This window comes from Balaenoptera acutorostrata, chromosome 4 (assembly GCF_949987535.1).
Source record: "Balaenoptera acutorostrata chromosome 4, mBalAcu1.1, whole genome shotgun sequence".
Taxonomy (NCBI): Eukaryota; Metazoa; Chordata; class Mammalia; order Artiodactyla; family Balaenopteridae; genus Balaenoptera; species Balaenoptera acutorostrata.
The window spans coordinates 84,760,366-84,773,224 of record NC_080067.1 but is presented as its reverse complement, the minus strand read 5'-3'; positions in this window follow the sequence as shown (position 1 = coordinate 84,773,224).

Here is a 12,859-nt window from a genome sequence, read left to right as displayed (position 1 = left end):
AATGCATTTTTTGGTCAGCACACACCACTGGAATTGGCAAAAAAAATTCAAAAAGCCACACACACACACACCCCTGAGGATTAGCAGGAAAAACAAGTATTAGAGCAAATTACACCATCCATAGTTGCTATATAGTGATGAAAATATGGATGCCTCAAATGTTTCATTGCTTATTAAAGATTGGCTAGGGCTTCCCTGGTGGCGCAGTGGTTAAGACTCTGCCTGCCAATGCAGGGGACACGGGTTCGAGCCCTGGTCTGGGAAGATCCCACATGCCGCGGAGCAACTGGGCCCGTGAGCCACAACTACTGAGCCTGCGCGTCTGGAGCCTGTGCTCCGCAACAAGAGAGGCCGCGATAGTGAGAGGCCCGTGCACCGCGATGAAGAGTGGCCCCTGCTTGCCGCAACTAGAGAAAGCCCTCGCACAGAAACGAAGACCCAACACAGCCATAAATAAATAAATAAATAAATTTATAAAGATTGGCTAGATTCTGTTTCAATAATGAAATCAACAAAGAACTGCTTTTTGTGTGTGAGCAACTACAGAAAGCTATAGTGCTGGAAAAGATACATTCTTAATAATAAATGACTTCTTTAATGAAAGCAACGTCTTCTGGAAGAACTGTGTATGTGAAGCCACAGAATAGTGGCTGCTTTGAACAGAGTAGAAGAAGGATTCAGGGTAAGGTTCCGCAGCTACCCTCACAGGTGGAATCCTGTGCTGCACGATTCACAGATGAGCTACTGCAGCAGAGACTGAGGCCAGCACTGCATAGCATGCTGTAGAAAGTCACTGATATGGTTTATTTTATAAATTAACATAGAGCAGAATATTTTAATATTTAGTAATGATATGAGAAGTGACTATGAAAACATTTTATACTACATTGAGGCTCACAGATCACCTTGGGGCAGAGACCATAAATGTTCTCGAACTTGAAAACTCAAACCTTTGTCTGATATAAAGACAGCTGTTCCAAATTTGTTGTCTTTTTATGTGATAACAAGGCTACCTATTATGTTAATCATGTTAAAAAAAGAATCCACACACAATCTACCATTTCGTGGAAAATTTGTGATGCTAATAATGAGTGAGAAAGTAATTGCTCTTAAAAACAAACTTGTGCTATGGAGAAAATATTTTGAAATCGGATATTTGGAAACGTTTCATTGTTAGGTGATTTTGTTGTCCCAAACAAAAAAGGTGTGGCACCACAAAAAACTCTCATGTATGCACATTTAAAAAACTTTAAGCATGGACATATATACACTACCAAATGTAAAATAGATAGATAGTGGGAAGCAGCTACATAGCACAGGGAGATCAGCTCAGTGCTTTGTGACCACCTAGAAGGTTGGGTTAGAGAGGGTGGGAGGGAGACACAAGAGGGAGGGGATATGGGGATATATGTACACATATAGCTGATTCACTTTGTTGTACAGCAGAAACTAACACAACATTGTAAAGCAATTATACTCCAATAAAGATGTTTAAAAATAAATAAATAAATAAATAATTTTAACAAAGTTTTCTAACCTGTTTAAAAAATCTTCCAGCAAAGAGTTTTAGTAGTTTATCTACTCACTTGTGAAAAGTTTAAATATGTAACAACTTTCAATTAATTTGAAGAACAAATGATTTCTGGAGCAGATGGAAATTTACTAGCCAAATTTAGACAAAACTTTTGCATGATTGATTTATAACACTGTCATAATTTTACGAGTGGGCCACTGATGCACATCTCCCATTTGATCTATGAACATTTGGAGTGTATGAGTCTGCTAGGGCTGCTGTAACAGAATACCACAAACTGGGTGGCTTACCGAATAAAAATTTATTTTCTCACAGTTCTGGAGGCTGGAAGTGCAAGATCAAGGTGCTGGCAGGGTTGGTTTCTGGTGAGGTCTCTCTCCTTGGCTTACAGATGGTCACCTCCTTGATGTGTCCTCACATGACACATCTTATTGGGACACCAGTCCTATTGGATTAGGACTCCACCCTTCTTACCTCTTTTAACCTTAATTACTTCCTTAAAGGCTCTATTTCCAAATACAGCCACATTGGGGTTCAACATGTAAGTTTTGGGAAAACACAATTCTGTCTATAAAAATGAGTTATCGGGCTCTCTGGTGGCGCAGTGGTTGAGAAGCTGCCTGCCAATGCGGGGGACACGGGTTCGAGCCCTGGTCTGGGAAGATCCCACATACCACGGAGCAACTGGGCCTGTGAGCCACAACTACTGAGCCTGCACGTCTGGAGCCTGTGCTCCGCAACAAGAGAGGCTGCGATAGTGAGAGGACCGCGCACCACGATGAAGAGTGGCCCCTGCTCACCGCAACTAGAGAAAGCCCTTGCACAGAAACGAAGACACAACACAGCCAAAAATAAATAAATAAATTTAAAAAAAAAGTTATCTTTTTCACCTCTCACAGTCATCAAAACAAATATCAAAATAAACTGGACTTAGGATCAGACCTTCAACTGTCTCTGTCACAAAACGTTAAGCAAATATTTTCTAAATAAAATAAAAACACCACTCTCACTAAATTTATTATTATTATTTTTCCAGTGAGAGCATAAAGGTTTTTCAACCATTAATAAGTAAAATGATGTGTTTTTTAAATGTTGATTATTTTGTCTTTAACTCATCTTCTTGTTTTATATTTTGTGTATGTTTTATAATGTATATATTTAGTCCATTGTTATTGCTGGAGGTATGTCACCATAAAGTTTGAAGACCACTGCTACAGAAAACTAAATCTCACACTCAGGCCCAAAGAACATTTCTAGAATTGAATGCAATATTTATTATTGTTAATCACGTTCATTGTGACATTAATCAAATTCATTGTGACATTTTGTTTAATCATTGAGAGCACCTGTGACAAGATGCTTTCATCAGCAACTTAGGGAAATATTTATTACATATTTATGTGTTTATTTACATACACAGAACAATGTATAATTTATATGTATGCCTATTCTACCCTGTCTAAAGGTGCTAGATTCACACAATCTTCTCCAAGTTAGTTTCTGAAAATTCTGTGAATTGGTAGTATAAATTATCCTATTGTGTTCACAAAACTATGATTTATGATAATCAATCTATTTATCATGAGCTTGACAGGCCTATTCATTTGAAAAACTAAAGGAATTTATATCATGAAATCTCTGATATTAAGTACACATCTATTCCTTTTGCAGCCAGCATGATTTCACCCCACTTCAGGTAACCATATTGCACATCCCTCTAGAATACCATTCCTATTCCACTCTTCATCCTTGTGTTCTAGTCCACTCTAGAGCGAAAGCAATGATCTCTAGGGTAAGCTAATGCCTTTCATTCCCTTGGACACAGTTCAGCAGTAGACATCTGACAGAAGTCAGACCAATAGGGCCAATGAGATCCAATTTCAAGATTTCTGTTCTACCCATCAGGGAAGGCTACTTTCTCTTCCACTGGCCAGGGGACAAGATGATGTGTTTGAAGCTGCAAGGGGCCGCTTCCTGGGACCTGAGATACTGCCAATCGTAAAGAGACAGAGCCAAGAGATGGAGCCCAATAATATCATCAGAGCCTCAAACTGAGCTGTACCTGATTAGCCCCAGATTTTTTAGCTTTGTTGTCTGCTTGGTTTTGCTCAAGCCTCTTAGGTTGAGTTTTTTGATCATAATTGAAAAAAGTCCCAACTGATCATCAGGCCATAAATATAATTACAGAGTGTTTAAAACAACAAAATAGTTAGCATATGCAAATGCAACAGTCCTTTAAGCCTAATCTTTGTAAGAGGTGTGAAGTATCAAAGCTGGGAAAAGGAAATGGTTTTCTCAAACACTTGCAGAAGAGCAGATGTTCTGTCCACTGCACTAGGCTGCTTCCTCCGTTTCCCAGCTTGCTGCAGACATGGGGATGTGTATTATTTAAGATACCTTTAACACAAGTGATTAAACTCAACTTATACTAGCCTAAGACAAGAAGGAACTTATTGGCAAGAAATAACATCTCAGAGACTTGAATGGGACTTGTGGTAGGCTAAAAAAATGCTCCCCCCCCCACCCCGACTCCCACAAAGATTTATTTACTTCCTAATCTCTGGAACCTGCAAATGTTACCTTTTAGGCAAAAAAGTGAATATTACTTATATGGCAAAGATGTGATTAAGTTGAAGATCTTGAGAGGAGGATCTTATCCTTGATTTTCCAGGTGGGCCCAAAATGCAATCGTGTGCATTTTTTTTTTTTTAATGTTCTCTTTAAATTTATTTATGTATTTATTTATGGCTGTGTTGGGTCTTCGTTTCTGTGCGAGGGCTTTCTCTAGTTGTGGCAAGCGGGGGCCACTCTTCATAGCGGTGCGCGGGCCTCTCACTATCGCGACCTCTCTTGTTGCGGAGCACAGGCTCCAGACGCGCAGGCTCAGTAATTGTGGCTCACGGGCCCAGCTGCTCCGCGGCATGTGGGATCCTCCCAGACCAGGGCTCGAACCCGTGTCCCCTGCACTGGCAGGCAGACTCCCAACCACTGCGCCACCAGGGAAGCCCCGTGTGCATTCTTATAAGAGATAGGCAGAGGGATATTCAACACAGACAAAGGAGAAGAGACACACATAGAAGGCCATGGGAAGTGAAGATGGGAGATGGTACAGTCACAGGCCAAGGAACACCAGGGAATGCTGGCAGCTACCAGAAGCTGGAAGAGGCAAGGAACAGATTCTCCCCACAGAGCTTGCAGAGGGAGCACTGCCCTGCCCACACCTTGATTTCAGTCTTCCAGTCTCCAGAACTGGGAGAAAAGAAATTTCTGTTGTTGTGAGCCACCAAGGTTGTGGTAATTTTTTATGGTAGCCCCAGGAAATGAATACAATATTCAATGCTATATGCTCGCTCTCTCTCTTTCTCTCATCAGACTCTCAGCTTATTCTGCAGTTTTAGTTTCTCCATATGGCTGACAAGATGGCTAGTGCAAGTCCCCAAATTGCATCCTCCCAGCTTTGGTACCACAGCAAGAAGAGAGCGTGTATTTTCCCAAGGTCGTGTACATCCAACCCAGGGAAGGATTCTGATTGGTCCCGTTTGTGTCATGTTCCCCCCACCGCTACCATGTGCTTGGACAAAGCATATTGTCAAGGGAGTGGTCCTGTGCTAGGCTGTATTTGGGTCATGATACCATCCCTATAGCAGGCAGCGCATTCTGATTAACAGCTTCCCAAAAACACATGGTATGGGGCAGGAGGTTTTTCCCAAGAAAGGACACTGAGCAGACTAAAACAACAAATATCCACCACAAGGCAGTCGGCCAGATTCCTGGGCTCTTTCCCAGCTTGGGACACCATGAGGACGTGTAGGGTTATGGGCAGAGGAACAACAGACTTGTCTCTGGGACATGGGACATTGGATATTCCCTCCCCTAATACAGATGAAGGAGTAAACAACTGCCTTTGAAATTTATGTGGAGACTGGAAAAGCTGCGTGTTTGATCAAAATGATGGGCCTACCCTCCTATATGTTCCAGTCAGAGTGGGACTGGTCTGGGCTGGATGAGAGGGTGGCCTCAGTGGTGCATGAAGTTAATTGGCAGTTGCAGGTTATGGATAGGTTAGGACTCTCCTGAGAGGACCCCTGGGGATAGGACTTCTTCATGGCCAGAGCTCAAGGCTGAAGAGAGCCCTTCCTCATTCTCTGGCAATTTCATTTCTCTCTCTTTTCCCCCTTTTAATCTCCCTCCCTCTACTACCCTCCCTCTCTCTTTTTTCTCTCTTCTTCTCTCTTAACTCCCCCCCTTGGGATAAGAAGCAGGATGCTAACGCACCAGCCATGGGCTTTGTAGAAAGCAGTTTATGATTTTTTTTCCCCACTGAAAAGCAATGCCTTCCCCTGCCTAGTTTTGGTGGAACAGTCTATTATCAGCACAATCACTGACATTTATCATAAAACCTCACAGACTGAGATTCTTCCAGGGTCTGGGCTACTCCCTGGGAGTAAATCAGGTATTTTGAGCAATGGCAGGGCTTCTTTCAGACCTTTAGGTATTATTTTTAATGCAACAGCAAAACCTAAAAATGGAAGTGAATAAATGCAGCTAGTTAAAGGAACTGACCTGCACATGAAGGTCATGCAGTAGAAGAACTTGGTTCATTTAGGATGTGTGAACGTGGCAGAAAATGTTCATTTTTACTGGCTTTTCATGGTAAATAGAAATGCTGCCATTAACCTGCTGAATACGACTCAGAGTGAACCTACCAGAGATGCTGCCGGGAAGCCCCCTCCAGCTGGGTCTGCCCCCTTGATGTTTCTTCTTTGCCCTCATTAAATTTTTAGGCACTTATGGCTTCTTCCAAAGAAAGCTGACTCTTTCAAGTTACTGACTTAAATAGCTGTAATGGGTGTATGGGGGAGGGGAAGGAGGGGAATGTAATATCTCTTCCTTGCAGATAGACGTACAGTTTATTTTTTAATGTGAGGAAATGGTGCTACTTCAGTATGAATGGAAATCTGTGGACCAGATTGACTGTGTGTTGGGGGATTCCCAAGATCACTCCCAGTTCCATGATTCGCTAGGACTAACAGGACTGGGCACATAGTTGTGTTCACAGCTACGATTTATTATAGTGAAAGGATACAAAGCAAAATCAGCAAAGGGAAAAAGCATGTGGGACAAAAACCAGAAGAAACCAGGTGCAGGCTTCCAAGAGTCTATTGCCATTGGAGTCACTCAGAATGCACGGAATTCTTCCAGCCCCAAATTGGGACAAGTGTGAAATATTGTCTATCAGGGAAGCTCATTAAACTCGTGACCGGGGCTTTTATTGGGAGCTGGTCATATAGGCACACTCTGCTTGGTCCTACTAGAATTCCAGAGTTTTAAAAGGAAAGCAAGTGTTCAGCACAAACCATACTGTTTGCACAGATTAGGCACAATGAACCACTCTCATCATTTCTGGGAATGGTGGGAACCCTCCTGAAATCCAAGTTTCCTGATGCCAGCCATGGACCAAACTTGCAATCAGGACTTTCTAAGGATAGCAGTCTCAGGCCTGCTATGTTAACTCTATAATCTCCACAATTTGCCAGTGTCTGTAGCTTTTCCTGCTTTAAGGAAAACTTGAAGTTATAAAACAGAACTTATTAAACATATATTGGGAGATACACCATGAAGCCTCAAATGTCTGTCATGCTCCCACCTTTCTTTCAAATTGGATTTATATATCATGTGTTTATCCTGCTATCCTGGCCATAAACGATGAAACAAGAGATTTCTCCTTGAGCCAAAAGCTGAGAAGTGCAGTTGGACAGGATGTAGACCAAGAGTCACAGAATGTGACCAATAAGGGGAGCACTAGGGTGGGGCATGACAAACGGATCCCATCCGTTGTCTTTGGAAGAATAAATGCTAGATGGAGAAAGGGAAAGTGGGTGACTAGAGCTCAGACTGAGTGAGAGCAATGTTGAGTTGTTGTTCCAGGTCTTCGTGAAGCCTGGTGTGCTCCCCAGTTTTGGAAGTCTACGGTCAAGATGGAGAGGATGCCTCCTGGCTCACATTCTCATGTATCCTTGCAATGAATTCCTTTACTAAGGAGGGTGTGTCTTTTCCAAGCAGCCTGAAAGAGCCTAGCAGACACAGGGGTAAATTTTCCCTTTACAAAGAGATTTGGCAACTAAAATTAAAAGAGTTGTACTAGAGAGCATCCAAGGAAACTTGAAAGAGTACAGTTTAGGTCAATAACAGGAAGTAGTACCTTACACTGTAAAAAGGAAGTTTCAGAACACATTCCACTCCCTTAAAATTAGAAAACATAAGTAGGCTTAAGAAAATCTTTAAAACTTATCTGTGTGGTTGAGTCATAAGGAATTATCGGGAAAAGCTCAATATGTTGGGACTATTTCCTCTTCTATGAGATGGATGTCGGGAAAGAGAGTGATGATCTCCTATGGCATAACTGTGGTGTCCCGGGCAGGACCAACCCAGGATGGCCTGAAGCAAGGGTTCCTCTTGATGAGGCTGCCAGCAGGGGCTGTGAAGTTGAGAATGGCCTCTGAGGACATGAGCCCCAGAAGCCCTAAACCAGACCTGAACAGTGAGCTGAAGCATTGTGATGGGCTCAGTGGGAGGCAACATTCAACCCCTGCATCCAAATCAGGCTCAGAGGCAGGAATATAGTGTATTTATTTATCAATTTGTCTGTGGACTAAATATATCAAGAGTCAACATTTTGGGTCTCTGCAAGGATGAGGGTAATTAGAAGTATACTCCGTGGACACACTGCCTAGCCCAGCATGTTCTTGTGAAAGGCCCTCAGAACATACAGTTAGTGCGGGAGACACAGTGCCTGCCACCTGGCTAAGTAAGTGCTTCAGAGACTCCCATTGACATGTTGTGGGCTGAGGCAGGACTGTGATTAGAAAGGATGGTTTCATTCCAACACCATCGCGTTCTTAAGAAAAGGATAACCTCTCTTTAACTGGCATGTGACCTTTTAGTTGAACTTGGAGTATTTGGGGCTGTTCAGAGATAGTGCTAAACGGCACAAGAATACTTACTCTGTGATGATTGTTCCCTGGTGAGCTTCCTGCAGTAAAAATGATAAGGGTTGTCTGAGACTATCCAGTTTTAGTATTGGGGCCATTTCCATCCTTTGTTATTAAAAATGGGTTCAAGTTTTCTTTCTCTACAGGGGGAGGGGAAAATTAATAGTTTCCTTAGGCATTCAGGGCACAGTTATGCTTTTGAATACAGAGAAGTGGTTAAGCCTACAGATTCCAGTGTATGAGAGACCTGCAGCTTACTAGCTGATTGGGCCAGTTACCTAAGCTCTTTGCTCTTCAGTTTCATCTGTAAAACGTGAAGAATAATAATATCACACAGGGTTTTTGTGAGGATGGAACTGGATAATGTATGTAAAACACTTAGTGCCTAGCACAGAGTGAGTTCTTAATTACTACTTAGCTATTTATTTAACTATTTTATTTTTTCATAGGTACTGAACCTGCATACAAGTACTTTATTCCAGAACCTTCCAATATCAGAATTCCATTGCTGGAAGTGGTCTAGAGCAGAATGTTTTATAGACAGTTAGCAGGGACAGATTTGAGCCATTTTTAAAATGAAGTAGACCTTTGTCATTCGTGGATTTCAGTTTTGTGGTTTCAGCTATTCATAGACAATCTCAAGGGTTCATGACGTGGTATATATTTTATATATACATATATATATATCATATATATATATATATATGTATATATATGATATATATCACCTTACTCTAAAAGGGATAAGAAGTAGTGAGGATGAAGTAGAATCATTTTGAGTACCCACCTAGTCATGCTCTTCTCTGAGAACTTCCCTCCAACAAAACAGATGGACCCCCAGAGCTGGCTTGTGACCCCTCACCACAGCTGATGGGACACCTGACCCAGGGAGAGCTGATCTGGTGTTTGAGTCAACCTAATTTTCTCTCCCGGATTGTTCTTATTTTCTGGAGATACATGAAGAAGAAATTGGGGATCACATCTCATGATAGACATAATTTATTTTCAAATGGTTCAGGAAAAACGTGTATATATGTGTATATATTATACAGAGAGAGAAAGCAAATATCACAGAGTTATAGCAATTAATAAATCTAAATGAAGGGTATACAAATGTTCATTGTACTATTAATTCAGTTTTTCTTTGGTTTAAAATTTTAAACACTGGAAAAGATTTTAATGGAAAATGAAAAGCCCCTTTAAAAAGATTAAAACGAAACAAAACTCCTTGAGTTACAATGAGCTCCTGAGCCTCTAGGCGTCTCTCCCAGGCTCTGCAGGTTAATCTTGGCTGGAGGGGCCAAGCATACACAGAAGAGAAAGCTGTACTTCAGAGAGAGACAAGAGAAGCAAAGGTACAGAAACATGCAGAGGGGAGAGAGCCTGAGATCCCTGGGAAATGGGGAGCATGGGGTGCATTCCTGATCTCTTGGTTCTGGGTCCAGAGGCCTGGTTCTAGTGTAAGGTCTACCTCTTCTTTCTGTCTCTGAGGTTCATGGAATACCCTGGTAGCCTTCCAATAAATTCTTAATTTTTTTTTTTTTTTTTTTTTTTGCTTAAGCTATCTTGAGCTGTTCTGGCCCTTTTGAAAAAATGGGCTCCAATCAAGCCCCTTGGCCAGTTTGTGGTAACCGGTGCAGTGGCGCGTGTATGATCCTCCTCCTCTGAGCTGAGATCGGGAAGAGTGGCTTAACTGGAGAACGTGCCTTGCAGACTGCTAGCTTCTGCATCTCAATGGAGTCGAGGTGGAATAAAAGTCTTATTAACTGGAAGCATAATTTTCAATTGTACTTTACAGCTTTTGGGAGGGTAAACCACATGTGCAGTGGGAACATATTCTTCAGGCCACAAACTCAGGTGTGGGCTAGGGCGTAGGGGAGTAACATTTGTGCCTTTTCGATGCTGAATTTAAGTCCTATCTTCAGCCTTCCTCCTACCTGGTAGCAGAGTCTGAGTTTGCTCCCTGGGTTCAGTGTTTTTCCTCTTTTCCCCTGGGGGAGTGCGTTGGTGAGGACGGGCTATAACCCTGGGTCATCACCACCGATGCACGCCTGGCATCTCCAGTGATCTCCCTCACCCTCTGGTCCTCCTGGCCCTCCTGCTCTTCGGGTCCATACCTGCTGCCTCAGTGCACAGGGACTCTCTGAGGTAGCTTCTGGCCTCTCAGCCCACGCCTTCTCTAGGGCCAGACCCTGCAACTGCTCCACTGCCCACGGGGGTAGAGTCTTGCCCCTCCCTGGGCTCAGATTTCCCCAGCAGGATTCTGAGTGGTCTGTTCATTTTCCTCCCTGGCTTAGCTTGTGGAAGGGCACAAGCGCCTCTCTCAAGTTACTAGCTGACATTCTTTCTCTTTCCTCTTGTGCAACCCTGGGATGGTGGACTGGATCATAGAGCCTCCCCTGGAAGTCTTCTCAGCCTCTTGTTTATGGCACATTTTCTTTTAAAACATAGTGTTTTATTCTTACTAGAGTACCTATACAGAAATAGCCTATTTGGTTGTTTTCTTTAATTACAAAATAACCGGAACTAACAAAGAGAGTCTTTCTATATTGCTCTTCTAGAAACATGGGATTCACAATCTAATAATATATAATTTGACATGATTTTACGCCCTGAATTTTTTTTGTTATTAGCTTTTGATATCTAAAGGCCAAGCTTTTGGATCTCAAAACCCTTGTTTCTTGCAAAGCCTATTTGAAACCCCAAAGCTAAGAACTGACTTGTTATTTGCATTTTGTTGTAACAAATCTACCCTGAGACAATGACAACTTCAGGTCTAGGTCAAACGCAGATTGGACAGAGGATAGCAGAAAGTGTGCAGGTGGGTAGGAGGAGAAGACATTGGGTCATAGTATCCACTCTATACGCCAATGGAGTATTCATGAATTGGGGGATTTAAATAGACCCCTGTGTTCCCCTTGCCAAGCTCAAGGTTTTCCTCTGTGGAAAGAGGAGAAGATTTTCCCTTGCAAAGGTTCTACTATATGGTGACATCTCTTTTACCTGAAACTTGGATTGGACTTAATCGAAACACAGCTAGGGATAGGAAGTAGCAAACAAAGTCTCAGAGTCACGAAAACAGATTTCATAGAAGACATACACCAAAGAGTTCGTTCATAGGCAAACCCTTTAAAGTCTCCAATAAAGCTTATTTGTTCTTGTTACATATTCAAACACACCCAAGTTATCAAGTTTCTAGGCTAGATTGGGGTTGGTAAGTGACAGGAGGATCTAGCTGTATATTGCAAACAGTAAGAAAAAGTGCTGTTAGCATGATAGCAACAGAAGAGTCAGAAATACAACAAAAATCAGATATAAACATTTAAAACATCAGTGCTGTCTAGGGACATCAGTGTAAAGAGAGCATGTCTTAAATTTCTCTTTTGTTTCTGTAACCAGAACTGTAATTGATCAGTGTCTTAGAGCTCAGTGGAAAGTCAGAGGAATCTAATCCAAGTATGAAATATGGGATTCATAATTTAATAATATGACATAATAATAATAGTGTGAAATGATTTTATGCCCTAAATCTTTTGGCGCATTAGCATTTGATAAGTAAAAGCCAAGATTTTAGATCTCAAAAGTTTTTTTTTTTCTCTTTTGCAAAGGCTATTATGGGCTGAATTGTGTCTCCCCCAAACTCATATGTTGAAGCCTCAACATCCAGTACCTTAGAATGTACCTGTCTTCTGAGAAAGGGCCTTTAAAGAGGTGATTAAGCTAAAATTAGGCTATTAGGGTGCGCCCTAGTCCAATCTGACTGGTGTCCTTATAAGAAGAGGAGATGAGGACACACAGAGACACCCAGTGATGCACACACACGGAGAAAAGGCCACATGAGGCCATGGAGAGAAGGCAGCCATCTGCAAGCAAAGGAGAGAGACCTCAGATGAAACCAAACCTGCCAACACTTTGATCTTGGATTTCCAGGCTCCAAAACTGTGAGAAAATAACTTTCTGTGGTTTAAGTCACCCAGTCTGTAGTATTCTGCTATGGCAGCCCTAGCAAAATAATATGAAGACTATTTTGAAACACAAAAGCCAAGAACTGACTTATCTGTTATCTGCATTCTACTGAAAAAAGTCTACCTAAGGTTTTGTGGTTTAGTCACAGAGCAGACCATGGGTTTTTCCAAGGTCTCCAGGAAGGTACAGAATTGAACCCAGTGCTCCCCAACCCAACCTCCTGCCCACCAGGCAGCAGCTTGGTGTAGCAGAAAGAACCTAAGGCTTTAGGTTCAAATACAGGGCCCTGCCACTTAGAAGGTGGGCTGCAGTTTACAATCTCCTTCACTTCTCTGAGCCTCAGTTTGCCCATTTACAAAACACAGAT